At 42.1% G+C, this 18,549-nt stretch overlaps 1 long non-coding RNA gene across 1 annotated transcript in view; it reads left to right on the top strand.

The window, feature by feature from the left end:
* Nucleotides 1-18,346, top strand: part of LOC140528868 (uncharacterized) — a 32,456-nt gene extending 14,110 nt beyond the window's left edge. Inside the window, exons 2-3 of the long non-coding RNA XR_011975327.1 lie at nt 14,853-15,004; nt 17,774-18,346. This is a non-coding gene — a long non-coding RNA (uncharacterized lncRNA). The remainder of the gene's footprint in view (nt 1-14,852; nt 15,005-17,773) is intronic.
* Nucleotides 18,347-18,549: the final 203 nt, after the last annotated feature.

The raw sequence follows: 18,549 nt of genomic DNA, 5'->3' as shown, positions 1-18,549 counted from the left end.
ATAGCAAAGGAAGAGATGGTCATTAGAAGAGCACGGCAAGAGAAAGTCATCATGGGTCAGGCCATTCGAGGATGAACTGAGACACTGATGCTTACTAGAAGCATAGAATTGGGAAAGTCACTTAATCACTCTAGCCATGTGCTTCCTCTTGTGTAAAGTTAGTAAGCAATTTTTAAGTACTTACTGTTCTGAGTACTGCACTGAGATAAGAGTTGGGCAGATTTAGAGTAAAGAGAAAGCAGTTGCTGACTCTAAGGAACTCACAGTCTAATGAGAGATTTGGACTAACTGGCCTCCAAGGTCTCTTTCAGTTCTACTACGGCCCAATGATCCTAAGTGTGGTACAGTCTGTTACCAGGACAACAGAGAAATCTGCCAGAACTTGGACTGAGCATATTCCTCCCTATTCTGACACATAGCAATGACATTATGGTGAATGTATTCAACAACAGAGGCCAAGGGTCTGGTAGCTTAGTGGTTTGGGGGGAAGTGAAGAGGGGAAGGATAACCATGAGCATCATGGGTGGGGAGTTGAAGTTCAACATGACAGAGGAAGACTAGATAGGGCCCATCCTCAATGACTTTATCTAGAGCTGTGCAGGCTCAGTGCTGTACTAAGATCAATCTGGGTTTGTCTAGAGACCCCAGTGACCTCAATATGAGGATGAGTTGAGGAGCAATATAATTTCTAAAATGTATTACATATTTTCCCATCTTCTTGAGCAGAACATAATGTCACTTCTCTCTGTAACTCAGGGTCATTATCTCTGGCAGATCTTGTGATCTTCTAAAATATATTGGAGGTGGGTAGGCAAGTTTGGTGAGGAGCACCTATGTCCACTTATTTTGTATCTCTTGCCTATACATCAGATTCTCACTTCCCAATTGCAGAGATCTCACATTCCCATGACTCTTAGTAGGCCTGTCCTTCTATAGATTAAGTGTGGTAGAGTGGAGAGTGGGTTAAAATTGAAGCCCTGATTCAGGTCCAAAATGTTGATAGGATATGTCCATGAAAAGTACAATGTTCCATGAGACCACTGGATGGAGAGATCATTGACAGACTGATACAAGATGTGCCCTTTGTGCAGATGAGGGAAGTGTAGCTGAGAAAGATTACTTCATATGTGATCTTGGGCAACTCATTGCTCCTCTGAATCTCAATTTCATTATTTGATAAAAGAGAATGCATGATCTGTACTTCTTCCTTGACCAAACTAATGTATTGTAATGTAAATGATTTGGAAAGTGTTACATAAACTGAGTTATTATTAATAATCTTTTTGTCCTAATCTACTGAGCACTTGGGAACCAGAAAACCAATTTTCTTCAATTGGATTAAATTAGAGCTGTGTATACTTTGTTCTACAATGATGCCTGCAGGGACTATTGGGGTATTTAGGGCTGTTTGTCCCTGCATTAAATGTCCCCAGACTGCTGTGGTTTTCTCCTCTGTCTCCTTCCCCACTGACAGCAAGGGGCTTGTTTTTGCAGCTGGTTGCCAAGAGAAACAGCAAGTTTGTTAAATAAGTGACTTTCATTTCATACTTAGACCCACCAGGTGAGGCTTTGTCTCAATGCTGACTGTGGTTCTTAAGTACAGACTAATGGCCTGGGCTTGGTGTCAGCTGCTGCCCTCACTTGCAGGCCTGTTGTTCTACTGGTTCCCCTCTTTTTGGCTCTGTCCCTGTTGGCTGAGCTCACCCAACTTCTGACAATCCACCACTAGGAAGGTTTTCCCTATAGCACTCAATCTGCTCCCCCAAAATATCATCTTGTTTATCCCAGTCCTTCCCTAAAAGGACAATCAGAAGAAATCTACTCCTCTTTCTATAGAATAGACTTGGTATTTGAAAGAAACTTTCATTCTCCTCCTTGACATTTCCATCAAGTCTTCTCTTCCCAAGGGTCAACAGCTTCATTTTCTTCAATTTGCTCCACATAGGACACGGGCTTCATGCTTCTCATTATCCCATCCACCCTCTGAGGACCATTTATCTCACTTCTTTTTGCTATGTGGCAGCAGCAGCAGCAACTGTTTGTCTTTTGTCCTTGAAGAGGACCATGACACGGTTGGGGATCTGTTGTTGCTTTAATCCTAATGGCAACAGTGACCCATTGGAGATTATTGAGTAGGGAAGTGATGTGGTCAGATTTCTGCATTGGGAAAATTGTTTGGCAGTGCATGAAGTTTGGACTGGAAAGGGGAGAGACTGGAGGCAAAGAGCAAATGAATGTCATATATTTGGAGATTGGGGTACAGATATGGAAGGACATTCTCATATAGGAAATGACATAGTCAAAGATATGGGAATGGGGTATGTCAGAGTAATGCTATGGTGTTTCATTTGACTAGAATATAGAATATTCAAGGCATGGAAATGTGAGCTTTGGTTGGAAAAAGTAATCAGAGACTTACTGTGCAGGGCCTTGAATAACAGGCAAAGGAGGATAAATTGTGTTTGGTAGTCAACGTGGTGTCATTGAAGGTTGGGGAGATTTTCCAATTAGATATTTTACATTTTCTTCTATCTTTTCATTCTTTAGATTTTGTTTGACTGATTCTTGCTGTCTCATAGAGTCATTAGTTTCTACTTGTCCAATTCTAATCTTTATCAAATTGTTTTCTTCAGTTAACTTTTGCATCTCCTTTTCCATCTGTCCAATTTTTCCTTTTAAGGAGTTATTTTCTCCAGTTAATTTTTGTACTTCCTTTTCCATTTGTTCAATTTTCCTTTTCAAAGAGATGTTCTTATCAGTGAATTCTTTTTTTATACTTTTAAAATCATTGGTCAGTTTTTCTTCTACTTCCTTCTTCAGCTGTTCCAGGAGAACTGTTTGTGCATGCAAGCAGTTCATAGACCCGTCTGAAGTTTCAAATGGAAGTACAGTCTCACTACTGACCTCTTTGGTATTTGTGTTTTGGTCCTTATCCCCATTGAAAGATTCTATGGTTTTTTTCGCCCTTCTTTTGGTTTTTCTTGTTCATGAAGGTGATTGTGTGTTGTGGCTTCTGGTTCTTTCAGTTAGAAGCTGCAGAACTTGGTGTTGAGCTGACTTGTGTGAAAAAGCTAAGAGCAGGTTGTGTGTGTGTGTGTGTGTGTGTGTGTGTGTGTTTCCTAGATCAGCCTTGGGATTAGCTTGTTAAGTGTGGGGGAGGGGTGGTCTGGTCACGGGAGATCTCCTCAGATGAACTGAGGCAAAGGCAAGCTCAGGGGATGATGATCACAGCTGCCCTATTGTCTTCCTGTTTCTCCTGGCATGCCTAGATCCTACTGCTAGTTTCCACCCCTCCTGGGGCTCTTCTCCTGGTGCTGAGGCTTGCCTGGGTCCTAGTGTAAGTTTCTTCTGCCCTGGGGCCCCTTTCCTTCCAGTTTGCCTCTGCCACAGTAGGAGGAATCCCCCTTCGCTATTTTCCTAGCCTCAGGTGCTATGAGACTATTTTCCCCCTCTGCTATTCCTGTTGATCCAGGATTTTTCTGGGGAAATATTTTATGGTTCTTTCAAGGTCATCAAGGGGGGAGGAGAGAGCATTTACTGATCACTCCACCATCCTGGCTCCTGGAAGTTCGAGTAGGAGACTTATAGATGTTTAGTCTGCGGGCTGAAAGTCTCAGGAGCTGCTACAGCTGATATCTGCTGCTCAGCGGCAGTCACTCACTCGGCTCCACCGGTCTTTCACACTGGGCTGCAGCTCAGCTGGTTCTCCCGGCTGCTGTCTCAGGTTTCCCAGAGCCCTCCCACTCCAATGCTCAACCCCATGGAACAGATCCTTCCCGTGGACCTTCCAGTCTGTCCTGGCTTTGAATTTGCTACAGTCTGTCTCCTACTGGATTCTGCACCTCCAAAAGTTGGTCAGATTTTCTTTTTAGAGGTATCTGAAGGACTTTGTCTAAGAGCTTAGGTGAGTCATTGCTCTAACTCTACTATCTTGGGTCCACCCCCAGGTTGGGGAGATTTTATGAGATACAGATTAGATGCAAAATTGTTTGTGCCCTTCCATAATGAACAGACAGTGAAACACAGAGTGAAAGACAGGTGATGATGTGGAGCACAGCATAGCATCTCCATAATTTTTGAGTCCAGGCCCCCTCATGCTGAGAAGTTCAGTGGAGGACTTTTCCTTCCTTATTACTTTCCTCAAGCTGAAGGTTGCATTCCATTGTCATTCAGCCTGTATTACAGCCTTATCCCTCCTTGAAAGTGGGCAGCTTCACATTTGTCCAGTGGTCTGTGCCCATGACAACCAAAAGGGCCATGTTCAGAATCCAAGATGTGCTTTTCCCAGGCAGTCTGCCCTAGATGCTTCAGCAAAGCTATGGTTTGCCTCAATAGGGACTTGTGTGTCTGTTGGTCTGTCACACAGATGGGGGTGACCATGAAGGCAAGCATTTTTTGGTTTTCTCATTTTGGCTGGTGTAATCAAGCAATTAATCAAGTAAGCAGGCAATCAGACAAGCAATTAGTATGTGCCAGGCACTGTACTAGGTGCTGAGGACACAGAGACAAGATCAAACCCAAACAATTCATCTGGGGTGGGGAGACAACATGAGGACAGGAAATTAAATCCCAAATCTGCACTGAGTTAATGCCAGCCTGTATTTGAGGTGAGGAAAGGGAGAGCAGGAGGATTAGACACAACATGGGCACTTCTCCTTCCCCAAAGATTCTTTCAGGTTCTATCCAATGGAATTATGGGAGCCCTCTTTTAGACCCTTATCAGGGAGAGGTGGAATTAGGTTCTATTTAAGAAGATGAGAAAATGTGTAGCAGAGGTGGCATAGAGGTCATTGTTCTTGAAAGTATGAGACCAAAACTGGCTATTCTAGAGCAGGTCATGTCCTCATACCTTAACTAGTGGCTTCAAGGCATAGCAATCAGATCACACTTTATCTGCTGCTTATTGAACATCAGTTGGACACTGGAGGACAAAATTCTGACTTTGAAAAAGGTTGCCCTCGAACAATGCATCTCCCATGCAAATGGTCAAAATTGCATATTGTTCCACCAAAAATGTGACCAAAAAGATGATCCATTTGTATTGAAAATAAGCCATATGTTTTATCCAAAGGCAAGTCATCAAGCCTAAGGAATTCATTGATGTCATGTACAAAGTCTTTGGAAATGTGCAAGTGGGATGACACATTGATCCAACACTTCACAACAATTGCTACACTTTCAGAGGAGGCATATCATTATCCCCATTGTAGAGGAAGACACTGTGGACCAGAGAAAGGAAGGCACTCATTCAAGGTCATAGAAATATTGACTAGCAAAGCTGGGATCTTAGCCAGCTCCTATGACTCCAAATGAAGTGTTTTTTCAATATGGATCCCTAATTATCAATGGCAAGAGTTTCCAGATGTTCCCAATGACAAATATAAGGTCTTAATTGCATTAAATTCTTAAACACTTCAGAACTCCCCTCCACAAGATCAACCTAAATATGGAATCCCCAAATTTAAGAGTTGGAAGGGAGCTCAGCTGCCAAATAGCCCAACCTATGCTCCAAAGGATTCTCCATGATAACATTCCTAAAAAATGGTTGTACAGCTTCTTTTTGAAAGTCTCTGATGAAGGGAGCCCAATCAACTTCAACTGAAAAAAATAGAGTGAATTTCAAAAATCTCTTGCCAAGAAGATGGCCGACTGGCAGTTAAGTGGGTCTTTAATTATTGCAGTCTGTGCTCAGGGAAGGAGATGCCTGACCTGAGTCTTAGATCAGGAGTCTGTGACATAGAAATGGAATGGGAGAGCATGCCAGGGATGGCTTACAGTTTGAGTAAATGTATTAAGCTGGGAAATAGAATTCCAGGATCTCAGAAGTGTTATTGAGTTTAGCTGGAAAATACAATTCCTTCAGGGGAGTCATGTGAGATAAAGTTGGCAAGATCACTTGGAAAGGGCTTGGGATGAAGACTGAGGGGCATAGATTTTATCCTAGAAGCAATAGGAAGCTCCTGATTGGTTTTTGGTCTGTACTTTGGGCAGATTTCATTGAGAATTATATAGAGGATGACTCAGAGAGGGAGATGGAAAGCAGAAATACCAATGCTATTAAAATAGCAACAATGAGAGATGGCATGGTGGCCACACAAGTGGAGAAAAGGGAATGAATACAAGAGGCACTCTTGGGATTCCCAGATCACAGATTTAGAGTTGAAAGGAACCTCAGAGGCCTGTGAGCCCAACCCCCTAATGTGACAGGGAAGGAAATGCATAGACATTAAATGACCTGCCCAAGGTCATGCTGGAAGTAATCATCATCAGAGAAATTTGAATGAGGAATCTTGGACTCCAGACCAGTGCCCTTTTCATTGAAGTACCATGATGAAGAGGTAGAATTAAAAATGACTCATCTAAGACCACTCAGCCAGTAATTTGTAATGTCAGTATTTGAAGCCATGCCCTTCCATGTCAAATCCAACAATTTCCCCCCAGTGCACCATGTTACTGTGAGCTGGAGTTTCTTAGTGCCCAGATCAAACCAGGGAGTAGTTTGAGGGGAGGGAATGAATTTGGTAGTGTATTTCAATTTATATTCTGCCTGTTATCAATTATAGATTCTTTTTGAGAAAAATATACTAAGCTGTCCAATGGGAGACTGCTTTTATCCCAGTGTGAAAATCCTGCCCTTAGCTTGTTAATGGGGTTGAAAGTATCCATGCTGAGCATTCTTCGTTCTGTGTGGGCGGGAGAAGAGACATCAGACAGCTTGTCATATTTCTAGAAGAGTCAGAAAATGTGTTGTCTCCAACTGGATGATGGGCAGCCCTCTTCTTTTTTAGTGGCTTTCATCCTTCAAGTATTTATTCTTCACATATCGTCTGACATCTAAAAGAACTTAGAGTCTCCCAGGAGTTTTCACTGTTAGAAATGGGAACAAGGGTGGGAGGGGAAGTAGTTGAAAAATCCCTGGTTTGGGAGTGAGAGGAGCTGAGCTTCCAGGCCTGGGCCTGCTACTAGGAGATCTTTGTAAAATTACTTTACCTCACTGAGCTCCTTATATGGAAAATGAGTGGCTAGATTTCAAGTTAGATTTGCTTTAAAGTCCTTTCCAGCTCCAAAATCCAAGATTATCAATGACTTCACCACTGCCAAATCCAATGCCTTTCTCAGTCTTGTCATCTTTCTTGACCTTGCCAAAGCTTTTGTTACTATTGACACCTTCTCCTCCTGTATATGCTCTTCTCTTAGGGCCACTCTCTCCCCTAGATCTTCTCCTACCTGTCTGACCACTCAGTCTCCTTTGCATCATTTTCTTCACCATTATCATCATTATCATCATCTATATCCTGTCCTCTTAGTGTAGACATTATCCAGGGGCCTGTAAAATAATGGTTTCCAAAGTACCTTCTCACCCTAGCTCTATAATCTTAGACTTTCAGCTCTCTGCTAGCCCTCACATCCACCCTATGCCTTAGCAAATAGCTTTCTAAAGTCAGGTCATAGCTTAGAATTGGACTTACCAATAGAATCCTGAATGATCAGGAATCTACTCACTAATTTAGGGTATGATCAGCTACCATTTGACTCAGGTGACTAATCTGCTCCCCTTGTCTCCATTTCATAGTTGTAATAACAAACCACCCTCTCTGAAGGGCATTCCCACAAATAAGGAGACAGGGCAATTGATCTGTGAGAGCAGGGAGGTAACATCTCATGACAATGGCCTTAATGAGGGCACCAGACTTGTTCGTACTCTAAGGCAGCTGGTAGGTAAGAGATAAAAGCAGAGGGAATTTACCCCTGTGAGATGCTGGTCTGAGCCTGCCCTTCAGATTGGGACCATAAAATGATGTCATCAATCATAGGAGCACAGGATCTAGAGGGAGGGGTCTTAGAGATCATTACAGTATTAAAGATTTTGAGCCAAAAGAAGCTTAGATATCATTGAGTTTAACACCAGCATCTTGAAGGAATTGAGATGGAGAAAAAAGAAGTTTACCCAAGCTTATCCAACTTTAAGGCAAAGAGTCAGAATTCAAGGCCAGGTCAACGGATTCTAAGTTTACCTTTCTTTGTGCTACTTCTTTCTTCCCTGGGTTTTCACAAGATCAACAGGTCAGATCCAAGTGACCGAGCCTTGCTAAGCCCTGTTACACTGGGGATTCCAGTTCTCTGAGTGCCTTTCCCTTGAGTTGGCTTCTGTGTTGGCTCAGGAAAGTCATGTGTTTCAGACTGTGCTACAGACTGTTGAGACATTAGGCACAGACTACATCTGAGGGCTTGGCAGACATATAACCCTGTGTCTCCAATGTCAGAAACAGAAGAGTCCTTGAGAAGATCTTCCTTATTTCCTCAAGCACACCTATATCAGAGGTCATGGGACCCTGAGAGTTTTAAATCACAGCCCTGTGACAGTCACCTACTACACCAGTCTGCTTGTCCAGGACTATCAGTGAGAGAGGGAAGCATCATCTCAATAAACATTAACTTCCTGGATCTCAGTTTCCTCATCTGTAAAATGACTTGATGGCATCTGCAGTGTCTTCTTGTTCCAGAGCTAGGATCCTATGATTTTCCTGTTTTAAAGAAATAGAGTGCTGCCAGATTCAGAGTTAGGAAACTCCATGTCCGAATTCTACCTTTAGCAATTCCTAGCTGTGTGACTGTGGGCAAGTCCCCAAACCCCTCTGAATCTCCTCATCAGCAAAATGGAGATGGTAATGTCTATAACACCCAATTTACAGGGCGTATTGTGAGCCTCAAATGAGATGACATGTAAAGGACTTTGATGAATTTAAAAACACTCTTAAAATTGTATTTTACCCTCTTCCTTGACCTTTCTTGAAGGAGCTCAGGTGGCTGCTGTATCTTGTGCATCCATCATCCAGAGGGATTGAATGAAGCTTCCTGCTAGAGGGGCTGTGTGAGGTTTAACCTCCCCTTTGAGAGCCCCAGCCTGAATTTTCTTACACCCATTTATCCTCTCCAAAGCTTGCCAACTTCTCTGGCAAATTAAATCCCTTCTCTCTTTAAGTAAAACAAGGTGCGTAAATAAAAAGCAGGCAGTGGTTTCCTCTCCAGAATGATAAAATATGGGAGATAGAAACACAGAAAGTTTTATGCAAACAGAACTGAGAAAACATTGATGATCAGAGCAAGCTGTTAAAAAAACACCCATGTACTTCAAAGGTCATATTCTGTTGGAGCAAGGCCAAGGTGTGGGTCTCAAAGCAGGTTTATTTTTCAGTCAGCCACTAGGCAAGTCATGAAAGGGGGAGACGGGAGTCAGTAAGGGTGGAAAGGAATGTCCTACAAAGTCATTCGAAGTGTTCTGAATTCATTTCTCATTTCTCTGGCATGAGTTGTATGTAAAATGGCCATTCTACCAAAACCCATGATCTCCTTATCCTTAGCCTTCTGTCTGTGATGCCTATGAGTTTTCTGTTTTCTGGGTCTATGTTGAGACTGATGGTCCACGTAGGGCTCCCTGAGGCACAGGTGGTGTGCAGACACACAAAGTCGCAGAAATTCCATACAGCGCACAGCTTTATTGACGACACTTGAAAATTAGGAGTAATCAAACCACTGTTTTTCTCACTTTGAAAAGAATTTCTTCCTCTTCTCTGCCTCTTTCCTTCTTCCCTCTCTTCCTTTCCCCTCTTCTGTTCTTGAAACATTCTTTGAAGGTAGGGGATGCTTCACTTTTTGTCCTAGTTCCCTCAATTTTTAGCACTGTGACTGGTACATAGTAGGCATTTAATAAATTCTCATTGAACAGTTCTGTATAATGTTCTTTGGGATTTGGAAAAAAAAACGTTGCCTATGAATCATCACAATTGATCCTCAAATCACATATGTGAAGCAGACAGGGGAGACATTATCATCCATATTTATAGATGTGGAAATGGAGCCTTGGAAAGATTAAGTGATTTGTGGGCATCTAGTTAATAGTAGAACCAGGACTTCAACAGAACTTCTGTTGGTGAAGACTCTTTTCACTAATCAAGTCTCTACAAGAGAAGCTGAATCAATCCATTGCATCATTTGCCATTTTTTGGGGGGGGGGGGAATGAGGGATTCTGATGACCTCTACCTGGCTGTTTTAGATATTCTGACCTACATACCATCATCACCTTCGAAATTCAGCAATGTCAGATGTCATAGAAGATCCCAGATACGCTTGCTGTGAGATATGCCTCACAGAATGTGTGTAGGCTATGGGGGCAGCTTCGTTGCTTTGTTCAGACACTGCCTTCAGGCATCCAATGAGCCATTACTTGGAGATGGGATTCTCACACAGGAGACAAAGGCAACTTCTGCCATCAGTTGTGGCACAGTGAGAAGGTTGGGAGGGAGGCATCGGGGGTAGGCCTGAACAGTACTGCTGTGCTCCAAATTTTAGTTTTCAAAAGCTCACATAGTGGGGCTTCGGGACACTTTAACCCCAATTCCTGAAAAGGAAGTAATTTCTTCATCTATTGGTGGATGACTGAAACCTGCTCTAACAAGGATGGAATCATTCACAGAATCACAGAGTTTCAGAGTTGGAAGGGATCTCAGTGGTCATCTACTCCAACTATAATTTTAAAAGACTTCTCCCATTGGAACTTATTTGAGAAGTGGTCATCCAACCTTTACTTGAAGGCTTCTGGTGAGGAAGATCTCATCATCCCTTGAGGCCACCCATTACACATTGCAACAACTCTACTTGTCCAAATTTTTCCTTATATCTCATGGAAACAGGCCTTTCTGTAGCTTTTCCCCTTGGCTCCTAGTTCTCCTTCTAGGGTCAAGCACAGTAAGTTTACTTTCTCTTCCACATGATAGAGCTTCAAATACTTGAACATTTTGGGCCTTTCCCTCCTTGTCTTCCTTTCTGAAGGCTAACCCCCAATTCCTTTAACAGGTGTCCACATGGCCCCATTCTCCAATATTTTCACATCTAGATCACCATCATCTAGACACTTCCCTAATCAACAATGCGCTTCCTCCAATGTGTTGCCCAGAAATGAAAGTTGGAGTCAGGAATAAGTTCATTTTAGGGCTGGAAGAGGCTTTAGAACAACACAGATTAGGGAACTTCGGGCCTGTGGAGGATTTGAGCATAATGATTATCAGAGGAAAAGGACCACACAGAGATCATCCAGTCCTCCCCCTTCATTCCACAAATGAGGAAACTGAGGTTCAGAGCAGGCAAAGTATTTACCCAAGGTCATGCAGGAAACATTACATCATTAAGATAGATTTAGACTGTACATGTTACTCTCAGTTATTTGGAAATCTGGATAGATGTTGATGTGGTTGACTTTGTCCTCCTTTGAACTTCCAGAATTTATCATGCATCCCTCCACATTCTGGCCTGTCATAATTTGATGTTATATTGGTTAAGTTTTCTTATGTTTGTCTTGTCTCCTCAACTAGACAGTGTGGGAGCTATATCTCATTCATCTTCGTATCTTCCTGAGGATCAAATACAAGGCTAGACATGCAGTCTGTGTTTAATCAATCCTTGTTGGTTTGCTGATTTTAAAATAACCAAAGCAGGAAGCTTGGCTGAGGAGATAACTGATACCTGTTCTGATATATGTGAGTTTGGTGGATGAGCAAGTATTTGACAGGAGCCTAGAAACTCCTGGGACTTCACAAGGTTCAAGGAAATTTCATGGTGACCTATAAAGAATATGATCTCATAGCTACCCAAAGGCACCTGGTGATAGAAAAGCCTGTCCTGATTTTTATCTCAGGAAGTGCAGTTTAGGAGTTGTGGAAAAGCTCCAGCCTGATTCCAAGTTCTGTTGGCATGCCCTTTGGCATCTGTGAACAGACAACTTCTCAGTTTGTAGAAAAAAATCTTGCTATCATGGAGATAAAAAGTGCTTCAGTTTCACTGAGAGGAGTCTTAGGACCCTTTGCTTCTGATTCTATCTTTCCCTTAGAAGCCATCAGTCCAACCCATATTTGAATAATTCAGGCCTAATCTCCAAATGCTTTAGCCCTTCACAAGTACACAAAAAATAGTTTGGTCCCAAAAGGGAAGTCTGTCCTCCCAGGGGCACAATAGTGAGAAATACCTCCCCTGAACCAATAGGGCTCCAGTGATGAGGACACAAATGAAAAACACGAGAGCTTACTCACTTCCATTGGTACATCATCCAAAGACCAATCAGTGTTAAGATAACCAGCATAGATGAGGATAAACCTGCTGGGCTTTTTAGGTAAGGTCAAGTGGGTCTGCTACATGGATGAGAGTGAGGGATGTGGCTTATTACTGCTTCACTATGGGAAAAGTTGATTTTTTTTCAGGTTGTTTCCTCCTTCTTGCCCCAGACATATATCTTTGCCTGATGGTAGAGACCAATGCAGCTTTCTGAATGTTCAGCACCACAAACAGCTACTAGTTACTTTCTATTACTTCTGGTATTAGATGCTAAATTTGAGTATTAGATATTTGGATCCAATGGCAATACTCATTAGTGGTCAATTCTTACTTGCACCAATAAATGATGATCCTTAACAACAGAATTACATGCAGGACTCTGAATTTGCTAATACTTTTTTTTTTAGTGTTTGCTGATGTTTCTCCCGAATGTAAGATCATAGGATCTACAACTAGAAGACTGTTTAGAGATCATAAGATCACAGATTTGCAGCTGGAAGGGCCCTCTGAGTTATCCTGAGTAGCCCCCTCATGTCACATGCGAGAAAAGTGAGATCTATAGGGCTTAATGACTTGCCTAAGGTTATAGACACAGCGATATGCAAAGCTAGGATTTAGTCCCAGGATCTTTGATCATAAGGCTAAAGCTGTTTCCACCACACTACATTTTCTCCCTAGCTTTAGTAATAACATTCAGTTTTTAAGTGGATTCAAATTCCATAGTCTACAGTAATTCTGCCATGTAACCACTGGCAAGTGCTTATATGCTAGGACCTGAATCTTGTGTCCCTATTAAAATGTTTAAAACATGTAGGTGCATTGGACTAAACCAAATTTCATTCTTCCAATTCATGAATCAAAAAAAATGGATTCATTATTTGTCTCTGCAAATGATTTATATTTCTTTAGTCTGGGCATTCTGATGTGTAGCAGAGTCAAAGTGATTCAGTAGGAATGGAGACTGCAAGAAGAGTGGTTCTGCATATTTCCCAGCTAGTTTCTCCAAGTTAACATGAGCATGACTTACGCTATCACAGAAAGAGCTCTGGAGTGAGAGTCAGAAGTGTTGGTTTCTAGTCTCAATCTAGACACTGTGTGACCTAGGGTAAGTTCCTTTTCCTATCTGATCACATGGATCCCACGTTCTAACAAAACTACTTCTTTCAGCATCAAGAGAGATAATAGCAAATACCCAGAATCCCTATGCTAAATCAATGCTCTTCTGGAACACAAGATTAGTACAAGTTCAGTTTTGTTTCTTTCACTTCAGTAAGCTTTTATTAAGTTCCTACTACATGGAAACCACTGCGCTATGTACTAGTGATACACATACAATAATACAAAGAGTGTCTCCACTCAAGAAATTTACTTTTGCTCCAGGACTCAATATGGAAACAGGTCAAGTTTATACAATGTAATGGGAAAGCAAAGGGCACTAAGAGCCCAAACAGAAAAGTTTCCTATTGGATGGGATACCTGGAAGAGATCTGAAGAACCTAAGGATGGTCAAAGTGGAGGCAGGAGACATTCCAAGGATGGAGGGAAAGCAAGGAGGCAGGAGGAAATAGGATGGCCAGTATGGGGGACAAAGAAGATACAATGGAAAGAGGGCTATGATGGATTAAAGACACACCTGAGGGAAACAGCAGCAAGAAATGAGAGGGGTAAAAGGGGTTAGTGAGAGATAGGAGAAAAGTGCAGAAACGTGTTGCAGTTAATAGATGCTTGGTGTAGAGGCAAGAAAACAAGGCTCATAATTTGACTTTACTACATATCATTTGATCTGGGCAGCCTTGTTCCCAAGTTTTCATAACCAAGTACCTGGCACATAGTAAATACTTGGTGAGGCTTTTGCCTCACTACCTTCCTGTTGACAGCATCATGTTCCCATCTGCACTGAAGCTTTTCTGGTAACAGCTTATATAAACATTTCCTAGTCATCTCAAGTCACTTGTTTGTGAGTTTACTTATGTAGACCCCAACTGAATTCTCTCCTTTCTGCTTCTGCTGTCCTCTTTGGTCAGGTGACTCTCAGATGAAAAGCAATGCTTTAAATTTTGTTCCATTATTTTCTCACTCACGGTCATGGTTCTGTAGTGTAGCTTTCTCGTCTATCCCATAAACATCTATCCTGTCTGCTGCAGAGATGACTTCAGACTATTAACCCTGGCCAGGGTGACAATGGTCAGTGATACATGGCAACGAGCATGCATCCTATATAATATTTAAAAGTCACCCCAGCTCAGATAATTCATGTCATTCATTCATTTGACCAAATTCTGAAATATTTTCTCAGTTTCATGGTACATTCCACCATTGATTTCCTACATTTTCAGATCTGCCTGCCCCATCCCACACTCAGATCTATGTTCTATGGTCTAAAAGTCAGCATGGCAGAGTGCATAGGCTACTGGACTTTGTCGAGAATACCTACCTCTGCAGCTTACATGGCTATGGACAAGTTACTTAACCTCTCTGTGACTCAGTTTCCTCACCTGTAAAATGAAAGTGTTGGAATTGATACATCTGAAGTCACTTCCAGCTCTAAGCTAACGATCTGATGTTCAACCAACCAATCAACCTTCTATGGGGTAGGTTCTGTGCTCCCTCTCAGCTCTGAGATTTAAAGATTCAGATTTTATGAAACATAGATTCTATAATGCATTTAAAAGTGTTCTTGGTGATATCTCTGCAGGGATGCATAGATTATTAAATATTGCCTTTGAAAATTGTCTTTTTGTTACAGATACATGTGATTACTCATTGGCCTGGATTAAATAGTAATCTGAGAGCTGAGTGGGAAGGCAGTTGCCCTGCATGTTACAAGATGATCACGGAATTCTTGGCTGAGGGTGATGACTTCCACCGCATTGCAGATCTTTGTTAAAGGTCTGCATGGTGAGTGACAGGCTGTTTGAAGCAGTAGAGACACGAGCTGAATGGGATCCTCCTCTTGGGTCCTGGAAAAGCAGCTTTGCAGTGGGGAGCTGATGGGGGGTGATGAAACAAACATGCAAAAACTCAAAGAGAGCTCAGGCTGGTGCAAGCTCAGCTTTGGGTGCTTTAAAGGTGGTAGAATAACATCCCTATTGGGAAAAATAAAAGTAGGCTTTCTCCTCTTGATTAAAGAATCCATTATTGTACTTCATACATGACTATCAAAGAGACGATTGTGCTGTGGAAAGTCTAACATGGAAACACTGTTGGCTTGGCTGATAATAATAGCTGGAGATCGTATAGCACCGAAAGGTTTGCAAAGTGCTTTACAAATATTCCATTTGATTCTCATGACAACCTTGCTATTGTTATAGCTAGGTGCTATTATTATCCCCATTTTATAGATAATGAAACTGAGGCAAACAGAGGCCAAGTCACTTGTTCAGGGTCACACAAGTTGAAAATGCCTGAGGCCAAATTTGAAATAAGGTCTTCCTGACATCTTGGGACAGCTAGATGGACAGTGGATAGAGCCTGGAGTTAGGAAGACCATCTTCCTGGGTTCATATCTGGCCTCAGAAACTAGCTGATCCTGGGCAAATGACTTAATGCTGTTTGCCTCAGTTTCCTCACCTGTAAAATGGGCTACAGAAGACAATAGCAAGCCAATTCAGTATCTTTGCCAAGAAAATTCCAAATGGAGTTATGAAGAGTTGGGCGTGATTGAAAATGACTGAACTTCCTGGCTCCGGGACCAGTGCTCTATCTACTGCTAGGCTCTTCCTCCACTGAAAGGGCATGTGGAAGAAACACTTTAGAGAAAGAATACAAAATATTATGCAAACTCTTAATTCATTTCCATAAGCATTTATCAAGTAGAGACACTCTGCTGGGTTCCTCAGAACTAAAGATAACTATTAAACAGTCCTTACCTTCGAGGAACTTCTAAATCTTCTGGGAGGGATATGTGTACAAACGAGTCAATGGAAAGCTGGACAAGACAACTGCATGACAGGGGTTGGAGAACCAACTCCTGGGAGAACCAGGGGGGCTTTCCTATAGAGGATTTCATTGGAAATGAACCCTGAAGGGAGCAGGGAATTCTAAGAAGCAGAGGTGAAGAGGAAGAGAAGTCTGGGGGATGGGGGTGAGGTCAGCCTGTCCAAAGGCATGGAGATGAAGGTCAACTATCCTGTACAGGGTACAGTGAATAGCTAAGTCTTTTGGAAGGTAGAATTCATTGTGGACTCTAGTATTTGGTCTGGGCAAAGAGATTGTAGTTAGATTGTAAAGAACTTTAAATTAGTGTTTTGGGAGTTAGTGGAACATCTTGAGTAAGGTAGTTATGAGTTTGGAATGACACTGGCAATTGTGTGGAGGTTGGACTTGAGAGGAGAAAGATCCAGGATAAAGAAATCAATCAGAGTCCAGGTGAGAAAGAATTAGGACCTGACCTAGTGAACTTCATTAGATGCTTCATGTTATCTCACTGTGATACGATGGTGGTGCCAGTGGATTGGCAGCTCTGGCAGATTCCAAGGGCTGCAAGGGCTCCAACCATGAGCCCAATGACACATCATGTGCCTGTTTCTAAGGGCCAGCCCAATGATGCGCCAAGAGGCTTGTCTCCAGAATGGTGGCAAAAGATCGATCTTTTGGTTCTTAGAAAGACACAGAGAACAACTACTGAGGCGAGTTTGAGAGGAGCAAACTCATGTACTGCTTATGGAATCACAGTCTTCAGAAGTATCCCAGCATCTGAAAATTAATAGAGATACTGGGATTGTCAGTATCCCTTTACAGTTCCAAAGAATTTTCCCAAATCCTATATTCTCACATTTGGTCCTCATACTAACCCTACCCAGGAGATCATGCAAGGATTATCACCCCAATTATGCAGGCAAGGAAACTGAGGTTCAGAGAGGGGAAAATGGTTTGGCCAAGGTGACATAACAAGGTATCTGGCAAGAGAGCGCTCCTTGATCCACACCAAGCTACCTGTTGTCTGCATTAAGAAAAGGAGGGAACGCAACATTTCTAACTTGAGAAAAACCTCCTTTTATGTGACGTTAACTTTTAATGGAATTTAGATTTGACCTAAATAAATCATATATATATATATACACACACATATTTATAGTTCCCACAAAGTGTTACTGAGTGTCTAAAGTTTAGGTTTTTTGAATTGTTAACGTTAGGGAACATGAAGCTTTATTGTTGCTTCGGGCGAGGAGGAGGACACTGACAATAATTATTGCCATGGTCACCAGTCTGTGAGGAAGGAAACCTGGTTTCTAGTCCTGGCTCTACCTCTAACTTACTGTATAAATATGGCCAACTCCCTTTCCTGAACCTCAGTTTCCTACTCTGTATCACAGACTCTCAGAAGTAAAAGGTCCCTTCGAGGCATTTCTTCCAAGGTCTAGCTGAGTAAGAATTCTCTTTATAGCACCCAAGGGGTCATCTAGCCTCTTGCTCAAAGACTTACTTAATGGAGAGAGAGGCCACTTAGAACTGGGAAGAATTAGAATTCTAAGTAGAGGAACAGAATGGGGAGGAACAGAATCCTGGCAGGGGGGTTGGGGTCAGCCTGTTCAAAGGCATGGAGATGAAGGTCCTCAATTAATTGAAGGAGAGGCTACTCCCTCCCCAGCTAGCCTTTTCCATTTGTGAAGAGTTCTATTTGCTGCCTAATTTTCCTAATAAAAAATTCTTCTTTCTTTCCTTTAGCCCAAAGTTCTGCCCTATGGGATGAACAGAATAAGTTGAATCTCTTTTCTACACAATAGCCCTTCAAGTATTTGGAGGCAAGAAGAGATCTCCAAGCTTCTTCACCACAGGGAACCTCCTTCCAAGTTCACATTGAACCATCAATAATTAAACTCTGGGCCCAAGCATTTAAGTGTATCTGAATTCACTTAATTGTACTATAACCCAGAGCCTGAGAGATTTTGTCAAATACTTCACTCACTTCTAGGTATGTCATATACTACAAGCATCTTCCAGTTTAATAACCCCAACAAAAAAAGAAAATGAAATGAAATGAATCTGGCAAGAACTGACAGGCCCAGCTCCAATGGGACCCTTGGAAAGAGACCTTTCCCCATCTCTGCCCTGCCCTGGCTTTTCTTGTCAGATTATCTGCCATCTGCTTCCACATATCTTGAATGTACATATATGTTTGTGTGTTTTCCCTACCATTAGAATGTGAGCTCACTGAGGACAAGGCCTGTTTTGGCTTCTCTTTGTATTACTCCCACTTCATTTGCAGGGCCTGACACACAGTAAACACATAACAAATGTTTGGTGATCAATTAATATAGATCGATCAATTAAAATCATGTTTAATTAATATTTTCTTCTCTGTCTGTATTCTAGTTGGGCCTTTACTAATAAAGCTAAAATGTTTCCAGCAGCCAAACTCAAAGGCCCGTAACGGGATGACTTTGTTCTCTACTCATTTCTTGAAGACCAAGATAAAGGCATTTCTCTCCTTGCAGCACCTC

Source organism: Notamacropus eugenii, chromosome 1 (assembly GCF_028372415.1).
Source record: "Notamacropus eugenii isolate mMacEug1 chromosome 1, mMacEug1.pri_v2, whole genome shotgun sequence".
Lineage (NCBI taxonomy): Eukaryota > Metazoa > Chordata > Mammalia > Diprotodontia > Macropodidae > Notamacropus > Notamacropus eugenii.
The sequence above is the reverse complement of the archived record's forward strand: the minus strand, read 5'-3'. Positions and strand labels throughout refer to the sequence as shown.